We start from the raw sequence: 21,163 nt of genomic DNA on the forward strand, positions 1-21,163 counted from the left end.
AGCCAGCTGCTGGGTAATGAGCTTGTTTTGGGCCAACAGAGCGTCTACATTGTTTAGCTCCATCACTCCTCTTGTGTTCCCTCTTTCGGAAGCATAGAAGTAGTCGTTTTCTGCTACTGTTTCGATAACATCTATGGCTTCCTCAATGGTCTTCTTCTTGTTCAAGGACCCTCCAGATGAATGGTCTACTGCCTTCTTTGACTCATAAGAGAGCCCTTCATAGAAAATGTGCAGCTGGATCCATTCGTTGAACATGTCAGGTGGACACCTCCTTGTTAAGTCTTTGAACCTCTCCCATGCTTCATACAGAGTCTCACCATCCTGTTGCCTGAAGGTTTGAACTTCAGCTCTCAGCCTATTGATTCGTTGAGGAGGGTAGAATCTTGCTAAGAATTTGTTCACCACATCCTCCCAAGTTGTCAAACTCTCCCTTGGGAAGGATTCTAGCCACTTGGCTGCCTTGTCTCTAAGTGAGAAGGGAAATAAGAGCAATCTATAGGCGTTAGGATGAACACCATTAGATTTCACTGTGTCATATATTCTCAGGAATGTGGTCAAATGTTGGTTGGGATCTTCTTGAACACCTCCTCCAAACGAACAGTTGTTCTGAACAAGGGTGATGAGCTGTGGTTTAAGTTCAAAGTTGTTGGCATGGATTGTTGGCTTTTGGATGCTACTTCCACAATTGCCTGGGTTTGGATTAATGTAAGAGCCCAAAACTCTTCTATCCTCCCCAGCATGATTTGCTCCACCTCCTCTGCCATGGTTGTGAGTCTCTTCTTCATGATGATTTTCCATGTTTTCTTCCATGTTTGGTTCAAAGTATTCCTCAAACTGTTCCTCCTCTTCTTCAGCACCAACTACACGTTTTCCTTTTGCCTCCCTCCTTAGTCTAAGGAAGGTTCTCTCTGGTTCAGAATTAAAGAAAGTTGAAGCCCCGCTTCTTCTCCCTGTCATACAACCAACAAGTACAAGCAGAGAAAATAGGTGCAGACAGTATTTGTGTCAGAATTGATGTTAGTTGTGGGTGATGCAATATATCAAACAGTTAGTGGGTTAGCAAACAGAATTGAAAATATCAAAGAAAAACAAAAGAGTAGATGGAGAAAGGAAGAAGTTTAGCTAAAACAAAAAGTAAATCACTCAAACAGAAAAATGAAATTCACAAAATAAAATGCTCAATCTAGTGATCTTCCAATCTAATCATTGTTGATGCACAATCAATCCCCGGCAACGGCGCCATAAACTTGATGCGGGGAAAACTTGTCTCTCAACAAATCTTCCTTCGGTAAGTGTACCGAAGTTGTCGTCAAGTAAAAACTCACAATAGAGTGAGGTCGAATCCCACAGGGATTGATTGATCAAGCAACTTTAATTAGAAGAATGTTCTAGTTGAGCGATTCCAGAATTTGGGTTGAGAGTTGCAGAAAATAAAATGGCGGGAATGTAAATAACAGAAAAGTAAATGCTAGAATTAAAGGACTGGAAGTAAATGACTGAAAATAAATTGCAGAATTGTAAATTGGAATGGGGGATTTGCTCATAAAAGTAAATCGCAGAAATTAAAGAGAATGGGTAAGATTAGAGATGGGGAGTTCATTGGGCTTAGGAGATGTTGCAATTCTCCGGATCAAGTTTATTTTCATCTCTTCCTCAATCAATGCACTCATTGATCTCCTTGGCAATCTTAAGTGATTGAATTGCAATTCCTTGCAATTCAATCTCTCAAATCTTGATCAATAGCCAATTCCTTGGTCAATTGCTCATGAGAAGAGATGAAGTATGGTCACTGATTATACCACATGCATTTCCCAAACCAAGTATTGAGAGGGTTACAGTCACATACCCATCCAAACCCAATTTGGTCCAGCATGAGAAAGCATTTCTAGCTTGATCTCTTCATTCCTCTTCCAAGGTTCAAAAGAGATCCAAGTTTGAATAGCTTCTCTTCCAAGATAACTACTGAATTGGATGAAGATCGAAAGCTTTCAAGTAAAATCAAGAGGAAAGATAGAAGAAGAACAATGAAGATTAGTATTGATCCATCAAATTACAACAGAGCTCCCTAACCCAATGAAAGGGATTTAGTTGTTCATAGCTCTTGAAGATGAAAACAAAGATGGAGAATACATCATAAAACTAGAAATTGCAAAGAAAGTAAAATACAGAGAGTGGTTCTTCAGCCTCCAGATCTCCTTTACAATTCAAAGCTACTCCTATATATACTACTCTTCTCAGCTTCTAGTTCACTCTTCAAGTCTTGGGCCTTTGGATCTTGAGTTTGAAGCAGTTCTTTTCTTTAACATTAGTGACACTTAACATTGTCACTAACGTTCCAATGCACCCCTTTTGCCTCATGTTAAAACCCACGTTAACTAGGTTAACGTGGCTTTTAACGTTGCCTTGTCAACCTTCGAGAACGTTAGTGACACTCAACATTGTCACTAACGTTCCAGTGTGCCCCTTCTTGCTTCACGTTAAAGCTCACGTTAACTAGGTTAACGTGGCTTCTAACGTGGCCTTTGCCATCCTTCGAGAACGTTAGTGACATTCAACATTGTCACTAACGTTCCAATGTGCCCTTAGGTCTCACGTTGGAGTCCACGTTAACTAGGTTAACGTGGCTTCTAACGTGGCCATCTTTTAGCCATCCCAACGTTAGTGACAATGTTGAGTGTCACTAACGTTGGCTCATCCTTCATTTCTCATCGTTAGCTTCCACTTTAACCAAGTTAACGTGGAAGTTAACGTGACTCGTGGGGGTTGTGTGGTTGCTTCAACGTTAGTGACAATGTTGAGTGTCACTAACGTTGTCGACAACTCTTCATCCTCTACGTTAGTTCCCACGTTAACCAAGTTAACGTGAGAGTTAACGTGGTACTTTGCACCATAGGCCAACGTTAGTGATAATGTTGAGTGTCACTAACGTTGGCTTCTCTTCCCCCCTTTAACGTTAGATGCCACGTTAACTAGGTTAACGTGGCTTCTAACGTGGCCACTTATGAGTAATTGCCAACGTTAGTGACAATGTTGAGTGTCACTAACGTTGGCTCAACTTCTCTTCTCCACGTTAGAGTTCACGTTAACTTGGTTAACGTGACTCTCTAACGTGGGCGTTGATGGCTTTTTTTTTGAGAGTGTTATTGGCAATCACTTTTCTCATTAATCTTGCAAGTTACCTCCCCTTTTCTTGCTTCTTTTTGGTCCTGAAATCAAGCAACAAAGTGCATCAAAGCTCTAGTCCAAGTCATGAGTAATGCAACATAATATTTGTCACTAAACTTATGCAAAATCCTCATGAAATCATGTAAAATGCACAATGTATGCTTGAGTCAAGGCATAAGTGAATATTTACCCAAAACTAGCTTATTTCCTAAAAAAATGCATGAAACTAACCTAAAAATATTAAAGAAAAGGTCAGTGAAACTGGCCAAGATGCCATGGCATCAATTCCTTTGTGGTAGAATGTGGCGTTGTCCGATATGCCCATAGAACTTGTGGGAGTTCCTCAGCCCAAGCTCCTTTTGCATCCTGTAATCTCCGTTTTAACCCGGCCAATATGACTTTGTTGGTAGCTTCAGCTTGTCCATTGGCTTGGGGATGTTCGATGGAGGTGAACTGGTGCTTTATGTTCAAATCGGCTGCTAATTTTCTGAAGCCTGCATCTGTGAATTGGGTGCCATTGTCTGTGGTGATAGAGTATGGGACCCCGAACCTTGTGACAATGTTTTTATATAGGAATTTTTGACTTCTTTGAGTAGTAGCATTAGCTAGGGGTTCTGCCTCAATCCACTTTGTAAAGTAGTCTATCCCTACTATGAGGAATTTAACTTGTCCCGATCCCTAAGGAAAGGATCCGAGAAGGTCGAGTCCCCATTTTGCAAATGGCCAAGGTGAGGTTACGCTGATGAGCTCTTCTGGCAGGGCGATGTGAAAGTTGGCATATTTCTGGCATGGTGGGCATGTCCTTACAAACTCTGTAGCTTCCTTTTGTAGAGTTGGCCAATAAAATCCCACCCGGAGTACTTTTTTGGTGAGAGCTTATGCTCCGAGATGATTACCACAAATGCCACTGTGTACTTCCTCTAAAACTTCCCTTGTGTTGGAGGTCGGCACACATTTTAATAGTGGTATTGAAATCCCTTTTTTATATAGGGTGTTGTTTATGATAGTGTAGTACTGAGCCTCCCGTTTTAACCTCTTTGCCTCCTTTTCATCTGTGGGGAGTGTTTCTATTTTGAGGTAGTTAATTATGGGGGTCATCCATTGATGACAAGTCATCTTAGCCTAGTTTCACTAGCCTTTTTCTTTTGTTTTCAACTGAATTATGCACTTTCTTGAGCCTTAAGCAAGCCAATTGGGTAGATTTTCATGTTTCCTTTGATTTAATCAACTATGTATGAATTAATGCAATTTCATGAGGTTTTATGGTATAATTGTCACATATTATGAAAGAATGAATATCTCATGATTTTGAGCATAGCTTTGATGTGTTTGGTTGATTAATGATAGGTGAAGAAAGCTTGGAGAAAGGTTGAAGCAAGAAGGAATGGTTAGGAGGAAGAGAGAACAAAAAGTTTGAGCAAAAGTTTGCTTCAAACTTTAGCTCAAACTTTTGGATTAATTGAAAATGAACCAGGAAGTAAAAAGCTGGAGCAAAAGTTAGCCTCAAACTTTTTGGCTAACTTTTGGCATCACAAAACACTCCCTAGATGAGCAAAAGTTTGCGCCAACGTTAGCCCCTAACTTTTTGGCTAACGTTGGCGCCATGAGTATGCAAGGGGAGGCCAATGTTGGAGCAAAAGTTAGACCCCTAACTTTTGCCCCAACGTTGGTATCAGCAAAGAAGGGTGGCTGATGTGAAAAGTTGGAGTAAAAGTTAGCCTCCAACTTTTACTCCAACTTTTACTCAAGCTTTCATGATTCCAACCCGGTTCAATTCGGTTCTTCTCCAAACTCCAAGAGCAATCAACCAAGGCCTTTATCAACCCAATTCCATCAAGAGCAAAGGCCCAATTGAAGGCTTGAAGACCATTTGAAGAAAGTGTATAAATAGCATAGGATTTAAGTTTTTCGGAGAGCTTTTCCTTGGAGTTTTTAGAAAGAGTTTTCGGAGAGCTTTTGGTATTGAGTGAATTTTAATTTCTAAGTCTCGGGGAAGGAAAATTGAATTCCCTTCCTCTTAGTTTTCTTGTTTTCAATTTCAATTACAATTGTCTTGGATCTTGGGTTGGAGAATTGAAGAAATTTTGTTTCAATCTCATCCTGAGACCTCTCTGCTTTATTTTACTGCATAATTGAATTCAGTTTCGGTTAATTACTTTTCATCTACTTTCTTTGCAATCTACATTTCCTTTGCAATTGTTCTTGTTGGATCTAGGAAGGCATTGAGATCTAGACTTGGTTTTCTAATCTCTTGGGTCCTGAGATACGGAATTCCCATTTCCCATTCCCTGTTTACTGTTTTCATGCTCATTTACAATTCTGTTTTAAGATCCGGTTCAATTCCATTCATCCTTTACTTCTCTGTTTGTTGCAATTTACTTTTCCTTGTTTAAATTCTGCAAATCCAATTCCCAATTCCCTTTACAATTCAAGCCATTTACATTTCTTGCACTTTAAGATTCTGCAATTTACATTTCTTGCGTTCTAAGTTTCTGCCATTTAATTTCTTGTTCTTTAAGATTCAGCACTTTAAATTTCAGTTCTCTTTAATTTCATGCCAATTACCCATTCCCCTTACTTTCTATGCAATTTAAATTCTGCAAATCACAAATCTCTCAACCAAATCTTGATTCGCTTGACTAAATCAACCACCAAACTAAAATTGCTCAATCCTTTAATCCCTGTGGGATCGACCTCACTCCCGTGAGTTATTATTACTTGATGCGACCCGGTGCACTTGCCGATTAGATTTGGGTGTTTTGGAGAAATTCGTTTTTCCACAAAAATATCCCATCAAGTTTTTGGCGCCGTTGCCGGGGATTGATTAGATTGACAATGACTAAGTGAGGTGGTGATCTAGATCTAGCATTTTTATTTTCTGTTTCTCTAATTTTTGACTGACACACTAACTGTTTGAATTTTTGCCTGAGCTAATTGAAACCTCACTTTAGCAATAGAGTGAAGTTTTCTTGGTTTATCTTGCTGAATATGATTCTCATAGCTTGATAAATAAACGAGAGAAGTGATTTTCGTTCATTAATCTCTCAAGTTTACCAACTGTTTGACACATGGTGTCAACTAATCCTCTGACTACATTCTGGCATGAGAATATCCAATTTTCATTTGGATTGTTTGTGATTGTGCAGGTCATGGAGGAAAGGAATCCTACAGCAAGAGGAGAAAAACTGAGGCATTATGATTTCCAGCCTCCATAATCAAAGAGCAAGATGTCAAGCTAGTGACAATAAAAGAGCGCTTGTTGGGAGGCAACCCAACCTGAGGTAGTTCTCTTTTCATATCTATTTCAATAAAAAGGTTAATTAGTTTTATCTATATTGCAAGAAGCTAAGTTTGGTGTTGCACACCAAAACAATCTAAGGGAGAATGAAGGATTCTAAGTTTGGTGTTCCACCAAAATCCCATCATAAAACACATTCTCACTCTCTGCATAATGCTAGCTTCAAGCATTTAGATAAACTAGTTAACTATTCTGCTGTTTCCTAGTTTTCAGTTTTATTACTTTTGAAAAAGAAAAAGGGTTTCACACATGGTTAATTCGATGCATGAGAACCATTGGCAAGGTACTAAGTTTGGTGTTCCCACACCAAAGTAAGTTCAAGGGCCCACAAATAAATCATGCATGCTAACCATTTTTCAAGTGCTTGGGGAACAAGCAATTTTCAATATCATTGCAGAGGTCCATACAAGCTTTTGGAAGGATTAAGCATCATCAACCAAAGAAATGAAAGAGGAATGTGTGGATCAGTGATGATGATGATGAGGAGTAGAGCAAGTAAACTCCAAAAGGTTGTATTGTTAAGTGATTATCTTACATCAAACACTGCTATGATTGAGAGTGGTTTTGTTTCCCTGATTTTCTGTCTGCATAGCATAGTTTTTCTGTAATTCAATAACTAAGATGCTTGACTATTCACAACACTACACTTTTCACACTTGTTTGCACTCAATATTTCAAAAATGCATCACATGAAAGTTCTTTGAAAAGAAGGATTGAGGAATCAAACAATTTTGAGGCAAGCAAAAGATTAGGAGAAGTGGTGGTTCTAGTTGTATGATTATGTATTGAGGTTGCATGCTTGTGAAAACTTGCATGGGAGCTCATAGGCAGGACATGAAGTTCAAAGAAGTATTGTGGAGAGTCTCAAAAATCTATTGATCCAAGAAGCAGCAAACAAAACAAAAGAAAATAAAGAAAATACAAAAGCAAAAAAAAAAAAAAAGAACATGGCCCAAGGCTCTGAGCATCAATTACTAGGCAGAAAAAGAAAGAAGAAACAAAACTCAAAAAGTTGTTAGCCTAGTAAATGCTTGTGGTTGAGTTGTGTCAAAGAAAGAGGCTTGAGCAAGTAAATCCTTAGGGGTGCTTTAACACCTAATACCTTAAAACCAACTGGTTTAGGAGTATTGATTGAAAGCTTATCTAAAGAGCCACTTTGAGACATGACACTTAGAGTCAAGGCCAAAGCAAAGAAACTATAAGCTGCTTCAAGGTGATTACATATAAAGAGATCTCTATGATACCATTTGGATGAAAATCCTAAGACCTAAGACTCCCAATATGTGAGGACTAGTGAGCACTGACGCCCTTGCATGAGCATATGATTTAGAGTTCACCCCACTGTTACTTAATCACTTCACTCACAGGACTTTACAAGTTGTTCTTCAATCCGTCTTAATTGAAAGAACCTCTGAGCATAATTCATTTCTTGCTTGGGGACAAGAAAGCTTTAAGTTTGGTGTTGTGATGACAAGTCATCTTAGCCTAGTTTCACTAGCCTTTTTCTTTTGTTTTCAACTGAATTATGCACTTTCTTGAGCCATAAGCAAGCCAATTGGGTAGATTTTCATGTTTCCTTTGATTTAATCAACTATGTATGAATTAATGCAATTTCATGAGGTTTTATGGTATAATTGTCACATATTATGAAAGAATGAATATCTCATGATTTTGAGCATAGCTTTGATGTGTTTGGTTGATTAATGATAGGTGAAGAAAGCTTGGAGAAAGGTTGAAGCAAAAAGGAATGGTTAGGAGGAAGAAAGGACAAAAAGTTTGAGCAAAATTTTGCCTCAATCTTTAGCTCAAACTTTTGGATTAATTGAAAATGAACCAGGAAGCAAAAAGCTGGAGCAAAAGTTAGCCTCAAACTTTTTGGCTAACTTTTGGCATCACAAAACACTCCCTGGATGAGCAAAAGTTTGCGCCAACGTTAGCCCCTAACTTTTTGGCTAACGTTGGCGCCATGAGTATGCAAGGGGAGGCCAACGTTGGAGCAAAAGTTAGACCCCTAACTTTTGCCCCAACGTTGGTATCAGCAAAGAAGGGTGGCTGATGTGAAAAGTTGGAGTAAAAGTTAGCCTCCAACTTTTACTCCAACTTTTACTCAAGCTTTCATGATTCCAACCCGGTTCAATTCGGTTCTTCTCCAAACTCCAAGAGCAATCAACCAAGGCCTCTATCAACCCAATTCCATCAAGAGCAAAGGCCCAATTGAAGGCTTGAAGACCATTTGAAGAAAGTGTATAAATAGCATAGGATTTAAGTTTTTCGGAGAGCTTTTCCTTGGAGTTTTTAGAAAGAGTTTTCGGAGAGCTTTTGGTATTGAGTGAATTTTAATTTCTAAGTCTCGGGGAAGGAGAATTGAATTCCCTTCCTCTTAGTTTTCTTGTTTTCAATTTCAATTACAATTGTCTTGGATCTTGGGTTGGAGAATTGAAGAAATTTTGTTTCAATCTCATCCTGAGACCTCTCTGCTTTATTTTACTGCACAATTGAATTCAGTTTCGGTTAATTGCTTTTCATCTACTTTCTTTGCAATCTACATTTCCTTTGCAATTGTTCTTGTTGGATCTAGGAAGGCATTGAGATCTAGACTTGGTTTTCTAGTCTCTTGGGTCCTGAGATCCGGAATTCCCATTTCCCATTCCCTGTTTACTGTTTTCATGCTCATTTACAATTCTGTTTTAAGATCCGGTTCAATTCCATTCATCCTTTACTTCTCTGTTTGTTGCAATTTACTTTTCCTTGTTTAAATTCTGCAAATCCAATTCCCAATTCCCTTTACAATTCAAGCCATTTACATTTCTTGCACTTTAAGATTCTGCAATTTACATTTCTTGCGTTCTAAGTTTCTGCCATTTAATTTCTTGTTCTTTAAGATTCAGCACTTTAAATTTCAGTTCTCTTTAATTTCATGCCAATTACCCATTCCCCTTACTTTCAATGCAATTTAAATTCTGCAAATCACAAATCTCTCAACCAAATCTTGATTTGCTTGACTAAATCAACCACCAAACTAAAATTGCTCAATCCTTCAATCCCTGTGGGATCGACCTCACTCCCGTGAGTTATTATTACTTGATGCGACCCGGTACACTTGCCGGTTAGATTTGGGTGTTTTGGAGAAATTCGTTTTTCCACAAAAATATCCCATCATCCATCCTTGGTCCTGACCTGTTATGGCTAAGACTTTTTTCTCTTCCGAGATTGACGGGTTCTGTAGCATTTCCTGGATGAGGCTTCTATTGTTGCCCCCTGGTTTGGTGCTGGCTAGTTTTGAGAGTGCGTCAGCTCGGGTATTTTATTCGCGGGGTATGTGGCAGATCTTGTATTCCCCGAATTGTCCGAGCTGTTCCTTGGTTTTATCCAAATACTTTTTCATGGTGGGATCTTTGACTTGGTAACTCCCTGTTATTTGTGAGGTAACTACTTGTGAATCACTGAAGATGTTGAGTCTTTGAGCTCCCACCTCCTTAGCCAGCTTTAAACCAGCTAGTAACGCTTCATATTCTGCCTGGTTGTTTGAGGCCGGAAACCTAAATTTGAGGGAAAGCTCAACTTGTGTTCCCTGGTTGCTTTCTATTATCACACATGCGCCGCTTCCAGTCTTATTTGAGGAACCGTCCACGTAGAGATTCCATTCTGTGGGGTTTGCAGGGTATCTGTGAATTTTGCAATGAAGTCGGCTAAGTACTGTGATTTAATGGCTGTCCGAGCTTCATATTGGAGGTCGAACTCAGATAATTCGACTGCCCATTATAAAATTCTGCCTGCTAGATCTGTTTTCTGCAATATCCCTTTTATGGGCTAGTTGGTCCGAACCTTAATAGTGTGAGCCTGGAAGTATGGCAAAGTCGTCGAGATGTCAGTATGAGAGTATAGGCAAACTTTTCTATTTTTTGGTAGTTCAGCTCGGATCCCTGCAGCGCTTTACTAATGAAGTATACAGGTTGTTGCCCTTCCTCGTCCTCTCAAACTAGTGCTGAGGCTACTGCCCGACTTCCTACCGCAAGGTATAATACGAGTGGCTCTCCCTCTCGTGGTCGAGTTAGGATAGGTGGTCGTCCCAAGAAACTTTTGAAATCCTGGAAAGCTTGCTCGCACTCTATTGTCCATTCGAACTTCTTTCCTTTCCTTAAAGTAGCATAGAAGGGGAGAGATCTTATCGCTGATCTCGCTAAGAATCTGGATAAGGCTGCCAATCTCCCGTTGAGTTGTTGTACCTCTTTGACACAAGTTGGGCTCTTCATGTTGAGTATAGCCTGGCTTTTATCCGGATTTGCCTCAATTCCTCTTTGTGTGAGCATAAATCCTAATAATTTGCCAGCTTCTACTGCAAAGGTGCATTTTGCCGGATTGAGTCGCATGTCATGCTTCCTTATAGTGTCGAACACTTGGGCCAGGTCGGACAATAAGGTCTCTTCACTTTGTGTCTTTACTAATATATCGTCCACGTAGACTTCCATGATTTTTCCGATATGATCGGAAAAGACTTTATTCATTAGCCGTTGATAAGTAGCTCTCGCATTCTTGAGATCAAAATGAATCACAATGTAGCAGTAATTTGCTCTTGGTGTTAAAAACGAGGTCTTTTCTTGATCTGGTGGATACATGGGGATTTGATTGTATCTGGAATATGCATCCATAAACGAGAGGTATTTATACCCGGATGAGGCATCCACCAGAGCATCGATACTTGGGAGTGGATAAGGATCTTTAGGGCAGGCTTTGTTGAGATTAGTGTAATCGGTGCATATTCGCCACTTTCTGTTTGATTTCTTCACCAATACGACGTTAGCTAGCCATAGTGGGTACTTGACTTCTCTTATGAATCCTGCCTCTAGTAGTGCCTACACCTGTTCTTCCACAGCTTGGGATCGTTCTGGCCCAAGTTTTCTTCGTCTCTGCTGTACCGGCCGAAATCCTGGATAGACCGCCAACTTGTGACACATTAGCTTAGGGTCTACACCAGGCATGTCGGCAGCTTTCCATGCGAAGAGATCGACATTATCTCGTAAGAACTGTACTAGTAATTCTTTTGTGTCGCCTTTTAGAATCATGCCAATATTAGTTGTTTTGTCCGAGGTGTCTCCGATCTGAACTTTCTCTACTTCACCTTCGGGCTGTGGACGGAGTTCTTCTCGTCTCTGAACTCCACCAAGCTCGATCGTATGGAACTCTTCTCCTCTGTCTCTAAGGTTTAGACTTTCGTTATAACAGCGACGTGCCATCTTTTGATATGCTTTTATCATAGCTATCCATTCTGTAGTTGGGAATTTCATGCATAGATGTGGAGTTGAGACTATTGCGCCGAGTTGATTTAGTGTCGTCCGACCTATTAAGGCATTGTAGGCTGAACTTAGGTCGACCACGATGTAGTCTATCTTGAGTGTTCTGGATTGGTTCCCCTTTCTGAAGGTTGTATGTAGCGATACGTATCCCAATGGTTGTACTGGGGTATCTCCCAGTCCGAACAGGCTGTTCGGGTATGCTCTAAGCTCTTTTTCTTCTAAGCCGAGTTTGTCAAAGGCAGTTTTGAATAAGATGTCGGGAGAGCTCCCTTAGTCTATTAGTGTGCGATGGAGATTGGCATTTTCCAATATAATGGTGATGACCATAGGATCGTCATGTCCTGGGATGATACCGGATGCATCTTCTTTGGTGAATGTGATTGCGGGGATGTCGGGTGCTTCCTCCTTCCCTTCGACATGATATACGTCTTTGAGATGTCTTTTGCGGGATGATTTGGAGATTCCTCCTCCTGTAAATTCTCCGTGTATCATATGGACATGTCTTTCTGGTGTACGAGGTGATCGTTCGGTTCGTCCGACCTCCTCGTCTCTCTGCCTTTTTCTTTGCTCATCTTCTCGATTGGCCAGATACCGATCTAGTTTTCCTTCTCTCACTAACTTTTCTATTACGTTTTTTAGATCGAACCATTCATTAGTGGAATGTCCACGGACGTGATGGTATTCACAGTATTCGTTTCGGTTTCCTCCTCCTCTTTTGCCTTTGAGTGGTCGAGTTGGGGGTATTTTTCTGTGTGGCAGACTTCTTTGTAAACATCCACTAGGGATACCCTAAGAGGGGTGTAATTATGGTATTTTTTAATTTTTTTCCCCTTGTCAATCTTTCTTCTTTTTAGATTCTTTGTCTTTGTCTCGGTAGGTGTTCACACCCTGGTTCGAGCTATCTGATCTGGGATGATCAGCAATAAAGCGACCGACCTCTTCAGGTCAGGCTATCCGACCTCTTCTCAAAAGAAGTCGGTGAAATCGACAGAAAAGCCTAGTAAAGGGCCCAAATAGAGGAACACGACCCAAATCCAAAGGCAGTCCAAGCCTATAGAGATAAGGGCGGTTCCCTTGAAGATAAGCTGACCACAACTCAAAGATAAAGATAAGATAAGATAACTAACTTATCTTATCTAGAAAGGTCACTCTACAACCACTATAAATACACTGGAGCACCCAGGTATAACTCATACTCTAATTCTACAATAAACCTGCTTAATACACGTGCTAACTTAAGCATCGGAGTCTGTTGCAGGTACCCCCCACCCTCCGGTGACCAAGGATCAGAAGTGCAGCCAGTCCAACAAGTCGGACACAACAGCTCCGGCCGCCACCAGCTAGCTGGACACGTCATCTCCGACCAGTACAGAAGATCTCATCCGAGATCGACCTACAGTTTCAGGTAACCCTCGGAACATTGGTGCCGTTGCTGGGGAACCTGGAAGTCATCCCATCCCCATGGCGGACAACCATGACAACGACCACGATTCAGATCTGGAGGACAGAACGCCGCACAAAAATACGGATGCTACACCAAAAGATACTCCAGAATCTAACGGAGACAAAAACTCATCAAATCCAGGAGTAATAGAAACACTTCAAAATCGTTTAAAGCAACTTGAAAAAGAAAGCCAGCATCAACGAGAAGTTGGCAAGGATCTACAAAGAGAGGTAAGGCGACGTCGAGAGCTAGAAGATAAAATCCTACAACTCGAAGCCGATCTCAAAGCAAAGGTTACCCGGACCACCCCTGAGGACAATTCACACAAAGATGAAGATCCATTCACTAGGGACATCATGAAAACTAAAATTCCTAAGGACTTCAAACTCCCGGATATGACTCTGTATGATGGCACCAGAGACGCCAACCATCACCTCAGCAACTTCAGAAGTAGAATGTACCTCACCGACACCTCGGACGCTGTTCGCTGCAAAGCTTTTCCAACGACCCTCACGAAGACAGAAATTAGATGGTTCGACAACGTACCTCCTAAGTCCATCTCAAGCTTTGACGACCTAGCCAAAAAATTCCTGGCCAGATTCTCCATCCAAAAAGACAAGGCCAAGCACGCCCCCAGTCTATTAGGAATCAGGCAAGGAGATCGGAAAAGTCTTCGCAACTACATGGAGAGATTCAACAAAGCATGCCTAGACATACAAAACTTGCCAAAAGAGGCCGCCATCATGGGCCTCATCAATGGCCTACGAGAGGGACCTTTTAGCCAATCTATATCGAAGAAATATCCCATATCTCTGGATGAGGTGCAGGAGCGAGCGGAAAAATATATCAACATGGAAGAAAACTCTCGGTTGGGAGAAACCTCAAAATCTGGATTCTCCTACCGAGACAAAGATAAAGAATCCAAAAAGAAGGAAGATCGACAAGGGGAGAAAATTAAAAAATATCACAATTACACCCCTCTTAGGGTATCCCTGGTAGATGTCTACAAAGAAGTCTCCCATACGGAAAAGATACCCCTAGCTCGACCACTCATAGGCAAAAGAGGAGGAGGAAATCGGAACGAATACTGTGAATATCACCGAGTCCGAGGACATTCCACCAATGAATGCTTCGACTTAAAAAACATCCTAGAAAAATTAGTGAGAGAAGGAAAACTAGATCGGTTTCTGGCCAGCCGAGATGATGATCAAAGAAAGAGAAGAAGGGATGAAGATGTCGGACGAATCGAGCGATCACCTTGTACGCCAGAAAGATATGTCCATATGATACACAGAGGATTTGCAGGAGGAGGAATCTCCAAATCATCCCGCAAAAGATATCTCAAAGAAGTATATCATGTTGAAGGAAAGGATGAAGCTCCCGACATCCCTGCAACCACATTCACCAAAGAAGATGCATCCGGTATCATCTCAGGATACGACGACCCCATGGTCATCACCATCATACTGGCAAACGCCAATCTCCACCGCACATTAATAGACCAAGGGAACTCCTCCGACATCTTATTCAAAACTACCTTCGACAAGCTCGGCTTAGAAGAAAAGGAGCTTAGAGCATACCCTAACAACCTGTTCGGACTGGGAGATACCCCAGTACAACCGCTGGGATACGTGTCACTACATACAACCTTCGGAAAAGGGAACCAATCCAGAACACTCAAGATAGAGTACATCATGGTCGACGTGAGTTCAGCCTACAATGCCCTAATAGGTTGGACAACACTAAATCAAGTCGGCGCAATAGTCTCAACTCCACATCTATGCATGAAATTCCCAACTACAGAAGGGATAGCTACGATAAAAGTAGATCAAAAGATGGCACGCTGCTGTTATAACGAAAGTCTAAACCTCAGAGGCAGAAGAGAAGAGTTCCATACAATTGAGCTTGGTGGAGTTTAGAGACGAGAAGAACTCCGTCCACAGCCCGAAGGAGAAATAGAGAAAGTTCAGATCGAAGATACCTCGGACAAAACAACTAATATTGGCACGATCCTGAAGGGAGACGCAAAAGAATTACTAGTACAGTTCTTACGAGATAATGTCGATCTCTTCGCATGGAAAGCTGCAGACATGCCAAGCATAGACCCCAAGCTAATGTGTCACAAGTTGGCGGTCTATCTAGGATCTCAGCCGGTACAGCAAAGACGAAGAAAACTTGGGCCAGAACGATCCCAAAATGTGGAAGAACAGGTACAAGCACTACTGGAGGTAGGATTCATAAGAGAAGTCAAGTACCCACTATGGCTAGCTAATGTCGTCTTGGTGAAAAAATCAAATGGGAAATGGCGAATGTGCACGGACTACACCGATCTCAACAAAGCCTACCCAAAAGATCCTTACCCACTCCCAAGTATCGACACTCTGGTAGATGCTTCATCCGGATATAGATACCTCTCGTTTATGGATGCATATTCTGGATACAACCAAATCCCCATGTATCCACCAGATCAAGAAAAGACCTCGTTTTTGACACCAAAAGCAAATTACTACTACATTGTGATGCCTTTTGGTCTAAAGAATGTAGGAGCTACTTATCAAAGGCTAATGAATAAAGTATTTTCAGATCATATCGGAAAAATCATGGAAGTCTACGTGGATGACATGTTAATAAAGACACAAAGCGAAGAGACATTACTATCCGACCTGGCTCAAGTGTTCGACACTATAAGGAAGCATGACATGCGACTCAATCCCGCAAAATGCACCTTTGCAGTAGAAGCGGGCAAATTCTTAGGTTTCTTGCTCACACAAAGAGGAATTGATGCAAATCCGGACAAATTCCAGGCCATACTCAACATGAAGAGCCCAACTTGTGTCAGAGAGGTACAACAACTCAACGGGAGATTGGCAACCGTATCCAGATTCTTAGTGGGATCAGCGATAAGATCTCTCCCCTTCTATGCCACTTTAAGGAAAGGAAAGAAGTTCGAATGGACAATAGAATGCGAGCAAGCCTTCCAGGATTTCAAAAATTTCCTGGGACGACCACCTATCCTAACTCGACCACGTGAGGAAGAACCACTCGTATTGTACCTTACGGTAGGAAGTCAGGCAGTAGTCTCAGTACTGGTTCGAGAGGACGACAAAGGGAAACAACCTGTATACTTCATTAGTAAAGTGCTGCAGGGATCCGAGTTGAACTACCAAAAAATAGAAAAGTTCGCCTATACTCTCATACTGACATCTCGATGACTTTGCCCGTACTTCTAGGCTCACACCATTAAGGTTCGGACCGACCAGCCCATAAAAGGGATACTGCAGAAAACAGATCTAGCAGGCAGAATTTTACAATGGGTAGTCGAGTTATCCGAGTTTGACCTCCAATATGAAGCTCGGATAGCCATCAAATCAAAATACTTGGCCGACTTTATTGCAGAATTCACAAATACCCTAGAAACTCCCATAGAATGGAATCTCTACGTGGACGGGTCTTCGAATAAGACTGGAAGCGGCGTAGGTGTGATAATAGAAAGCAACCAAGGAACCCAAGTTGAGCTTTCCCTCAAATTTGGGTTCCCGGCCTCAAACAACCAGGCAGAATATGAAGCGTTACTAGCTGATTTGAAGCTGGCTAAGGAGGTTGGAGCTAAAAAACTCAACATCTTCAGCGATTTACAAGTAGTCACCTCACAAATAACAGGGAGCTACCAAGCCAAAGATCCCACCATGAAAAAGTATTTGGATAAAACCAAGAAACAGCTCGGACAACTCGGGGAATATAAGATCTGCCACATACCCCGCGAACAAAATGCCCGAGCTGATGCACTCTCAAAACTAGCCAGCACCAAACCAGGGGGCAACAATAGAAGCCTCATCCAGGAAATGCTGCAGAACCCGTCAATCTCGGAAGAGAAAAAAGTCCTAGCCATAACAAGTCAGGATCAAGGATGGATGACCCCCATAATTAATTACCTCAAAACAGAAACACTCCCCACAAATGAGGAGGCAAAGAGGTTAAAACGGGAGGTTCAGTACTACACTATCATAAACAACACCCTATATAAAAGAGAGATTTCAATACCACTATTAAAATGTGTGCCGACCTACAACATAAGGGAAGTTTTAGAGGAAGTACACAGTGGCATTTGTGGTAATCATCTTGGAGCACAAGCTCTCACCAAAAAAGTACTCCGGGCGGGATTTTATTGGCCAACTCTACAAAAGGAAGCTTGATAAACCATTATTTCATGGTTTATCTCATGCTCATTTGGGTGGTTTTTATCAGCTTTTCACCCACTTATTCATATGATTTGCATGGTTTTACACTTGCCTTCCTAATTATGTGCTTTGATTGAAAACATGCTTCTTTGGCCTTAAGTTCCCTATGTTTAAATCCTCTCTTATTACTATTAGATGCCTTGATATGTATGTTAAGTGATTTCAGAGATTACAGGACAGGAATGACTCAGAGGATAGAAAGGAAGCATGCAAAAGTGGAAGGAATACAAGAAGTTGGAGAAATTGCTAAGCTGTCCAGCCTAACCTCTTCTCACTCAAACGGCTATAACTTTAGCTACAGAGGTCCAAACGATGCGCTTCCAGTTGCGTTGGAAATCTAACGTCCGGGGCTTCGATTTGATATATAATATGCCATAGTTGCCCTGACACTAGGTGACGCGACCGCGTGCTCCATGCGGCCGCGTCGCAGTGACGGAAATCAGCGTGTTTGAGTTCTTCTCCAGCGATTTCTGGGCTGTTTTCGACCCAGTTTGCAGCCCAGAAAACACAGATTAGAGGCTATAAAGTGGGGAATCCATTCATTCATAAACAGGCTCTCATAATTCACAATTTTAGGAGTAGATATAGTTTTTAGAGAGAGAGGTTCTCTCCTCTCTCTTAGGATTAGGATTTAGGACTTCTCTTAGTTTTAGGAGTAACTCTCAATCCCAGGTTCTTTATTTTTATTTATTTTCCCAATTTAGTTTATGAACTCTTCCATGTTACATATAATTTTCTTAATTAATGTTATTTGAGGTATTTCAGTTTATGATTGCTTTCTTTTATTTACATGATTATTGCTTCCAATCTGAAGGCATTTTTATTCCAGTAGATTTACTTTTCCCCTTTTGGTTTTGGTTAAGAAATCAGTAACTCAGGAGTTATCCAATTCAACAACATAATTGATAATTGCTATCTTGCCAATTGAGTTGAACTTCAATAATCCCAATCTTTTTCTTAGGAAATAAATAGGATTCGAAGATCAAACCAATTTGTCCCTTGACTTTCCTTTGCTTTAGTAAAGGTCAACTAAGTGGAATTAAGATTCAACTTTCATTATTATTGATAAGGATAACTAAGTCTGGACTTCCAATTTCTTATACCTTGCCAAGAGATTTTATTATTATTATTTTATTTTACTTGTCATATAACATATTCTCTCCTTACTTCCAAAACCCCCAATTTACAATCTTCATAACCAATAATAAGAACATACTTCCCTGCAATTCCTTGAGAAGACGACCCGAGCTTTGAATACTCGGTTATCAATTTCAAAGGGGTTTTTTACTTGTGACAACCAAAACATTTGTACGAAGGGATTTCTGTCAGTTTAGAGACTATATCTACAACGCGACTGTTTTTATGAAATTCTTTACTGGCAAAAATCCTAACGTCAAAGCTACAGAGTTTGTAAGGACATGCCCACCATGCCAGAAACATGCCAACTTTCACATCGCCCCACCAGAAGAGCTCATCAGTGTAACCTCGCCTTGGCCATTTGCAAAATGGGGACTCGATCTTCTCGGACCCTTTCCCCAGGGATCAGGACAAGTTAAATTCCTCATAGTCGAGGTAGACTACCTCACAAAGTGGATCGAGGCAGAGCCCCTAGCCAACACCACTGCTCAAAAGAGCCAGAAATTCCTATATAGGAATATTGTCACAAGGTTTGGGGTTCCATACTCCATCACTACAGACAATGGCACCCAATTCACAGACGCGGGCTTCAGAAAGTTAGTAGCCGACTTAAACATAAAACACCAGTTCACCTCCGTTGAACATCCCCAAGCCAATGGACAAGCCGAAATGGCCAACAAAGTCATATTGGCTGGGCTGAAATGGAGACTGCAAGATGCAAAGGGAGCCTGGACCGAAGAACTTCCACAAGTCCTATGGGCATATCGAACAACGCCACATTCCACCACAAATGAATCACCATTTCGACTAGCATACAGAGTGGAGGCAATGATCCCAGTAGAGGTCGAGGAAAGTTCGCCTAGAGTGGTTCATTACAATGAGGAAGCCAACTCCCAACTTCAAAGGGAAGAGCTCGACCTACTTCCTGAAACCTAAGAAAAAGCTCGGATCAGGGAAGAAGCAGTAAAACGTCGAATGGCTTCCAGATATAATCAAAAGGTAGTGCCGAGAGGTTTCCCTGAGAATGATCTCATCCTAATCTGAAATGATATTGGAACAACTCGACCCAGAGAAGGAAAGCTGGCAGCAAAGTGGAAAGGACCATACTGAGTCATAGAAGTACTTGGGAAGGGCTACTACAAACTGTCCGAACTCGAGGGACGAGAGCTTCCCAGATCATGGCATGCCTGCAACCTAAGAAGGTACTATAGCTAGGAAAAGTAAAAGATCTCATCATAGGATGCACTCTTTTTCCTGAAAAAGGTTTTTTAATGAGGCACCAAGTTGATATTCAAAAATTAGCCGACTTAAAGGGATAAAAAACTCCCACATGTATATAGTTGCATTTTCTTTTAAAAAAAGCATATTTTAAATATGCTACAAATTCTCAAGACGCATTAATCTGAAGTATTCATCGTCTGATTATAAAGCAACAGATCGGCAGAAAAGTGAAAAACAGATTCACTGCACGATCACGATAAAGACCAATAGAGATGAAAAGGCGATTCATCTAAAGGTCGGCCAAACAAAGATAGAAACCACCTTCTACAAATCGGCAAAGATGAACACAGAATAATGCAGGAAGTTATCGAAAGTGATCCGGAAAAAGAACCTGACGAGGTCTTATGGATTGCTAAATAATAACTTAAAGACTGGCCGACATTAAAAAGTCAGACCAACTCAACCCAAGTTATCAGCAAATCCCTGGAAAGAGGTCTGGCCAACCCTATAAAAGTGGAATTGCTATAACTTAGAAGAGATCGACATGACGAAGTTGGTCTCCTACGAAAAACAAGTTATAAAAGTAATCCCTGAAAGAGACATGACAAAGGTCTAAGAAAGAGAATTACAAAATAACTTAGAAGAGATCGACATAAAGAAGTCGGTATCCTATAACGGACAAGTTATAAAAGTAATCCCTGAAAGAGACATGACAAAGGTCCAAGAAAGAGGATTACAAAAATAACTTAGAAGAGATTGACATAAAGAAGTCGGTCTCCTACAAACGAACAAGTTATAAAAGTAATCCCTGAAAGAGACCTGACAAAGGTCCAAGAAAGAGGATTACAAAAATAACTTAGAAGAGATTGACATAAAGAAGTCGGTCTCCTACAAACGAACAAGTTATAAAAGTAATCCCTGAAAGAGACCTGACAAAGGTCCAAGAAAGAGGATTACAAAAATAACTTAGAAGAGATCGACATAAAGAAGTCGGTCTCCTACAAACGAACAAGTTATAAAAGTAATCCCTGAAAGAGACCTGACAAAGGTCCAAGAAAGAGGATTACAAAATAACTTATAAGAAATTGACATAAAAAGTTCGGTCTCCTGCAACAAACAAGTTATAAAAGTAGTCCCTGAAAGAGACCTGACAAAGGTCCAAAAAAGAGGACTACAAAAATAACTGGAAAGAGGACCAACATAAAGAAATCGGTTATAGATGGCCAGAAATAAATACAAGTAAGAGCCGGAAAACTGAAATACAAGTTAGATCCACACATCCACAACCTCAAAGGATCCAAGCTACAAGCAATAGGTACAAAGCAATCCAAAGAGGCCGAGCAGCAAGGCTTCAGCATTCTCAAAA

At 40.9% G+C, this 21,163-nt stretch overlaps 1 non-coding gene across 1 annotated transcript; it reads left to right on the plus strand.

The window, feature by feature from the left end:
• Positions 1–253: 253 nt before the first annotated feature.
• LOC148548417 (small nucleolar RNA R71) lies at positions 254–357 on the plus strand. The gene has a single exon (XR_015898936.1). It is a non-coding gene; the product is annotated as a small nucleolar RNA R71 (small nucleolar RNA).
• Positions 358–21,163: the final 20,806 nt, after the last annotated feature.

This window comes from Arachis ipaensis, chromosome B8, assembly GCF_059453495.1.
Source record: "Arachis ipaensis isolate K30076 ecotype BB chromosome B8, ASM5945349v1, whole genome shotgun sequence".
NCBI classification, from domain to species: Eukaryota; Viridiplantae; Streptophyta; class Magnoliopsida; order Fabales; family Fabaceae; genus Arachis; species Arachis ipaensis.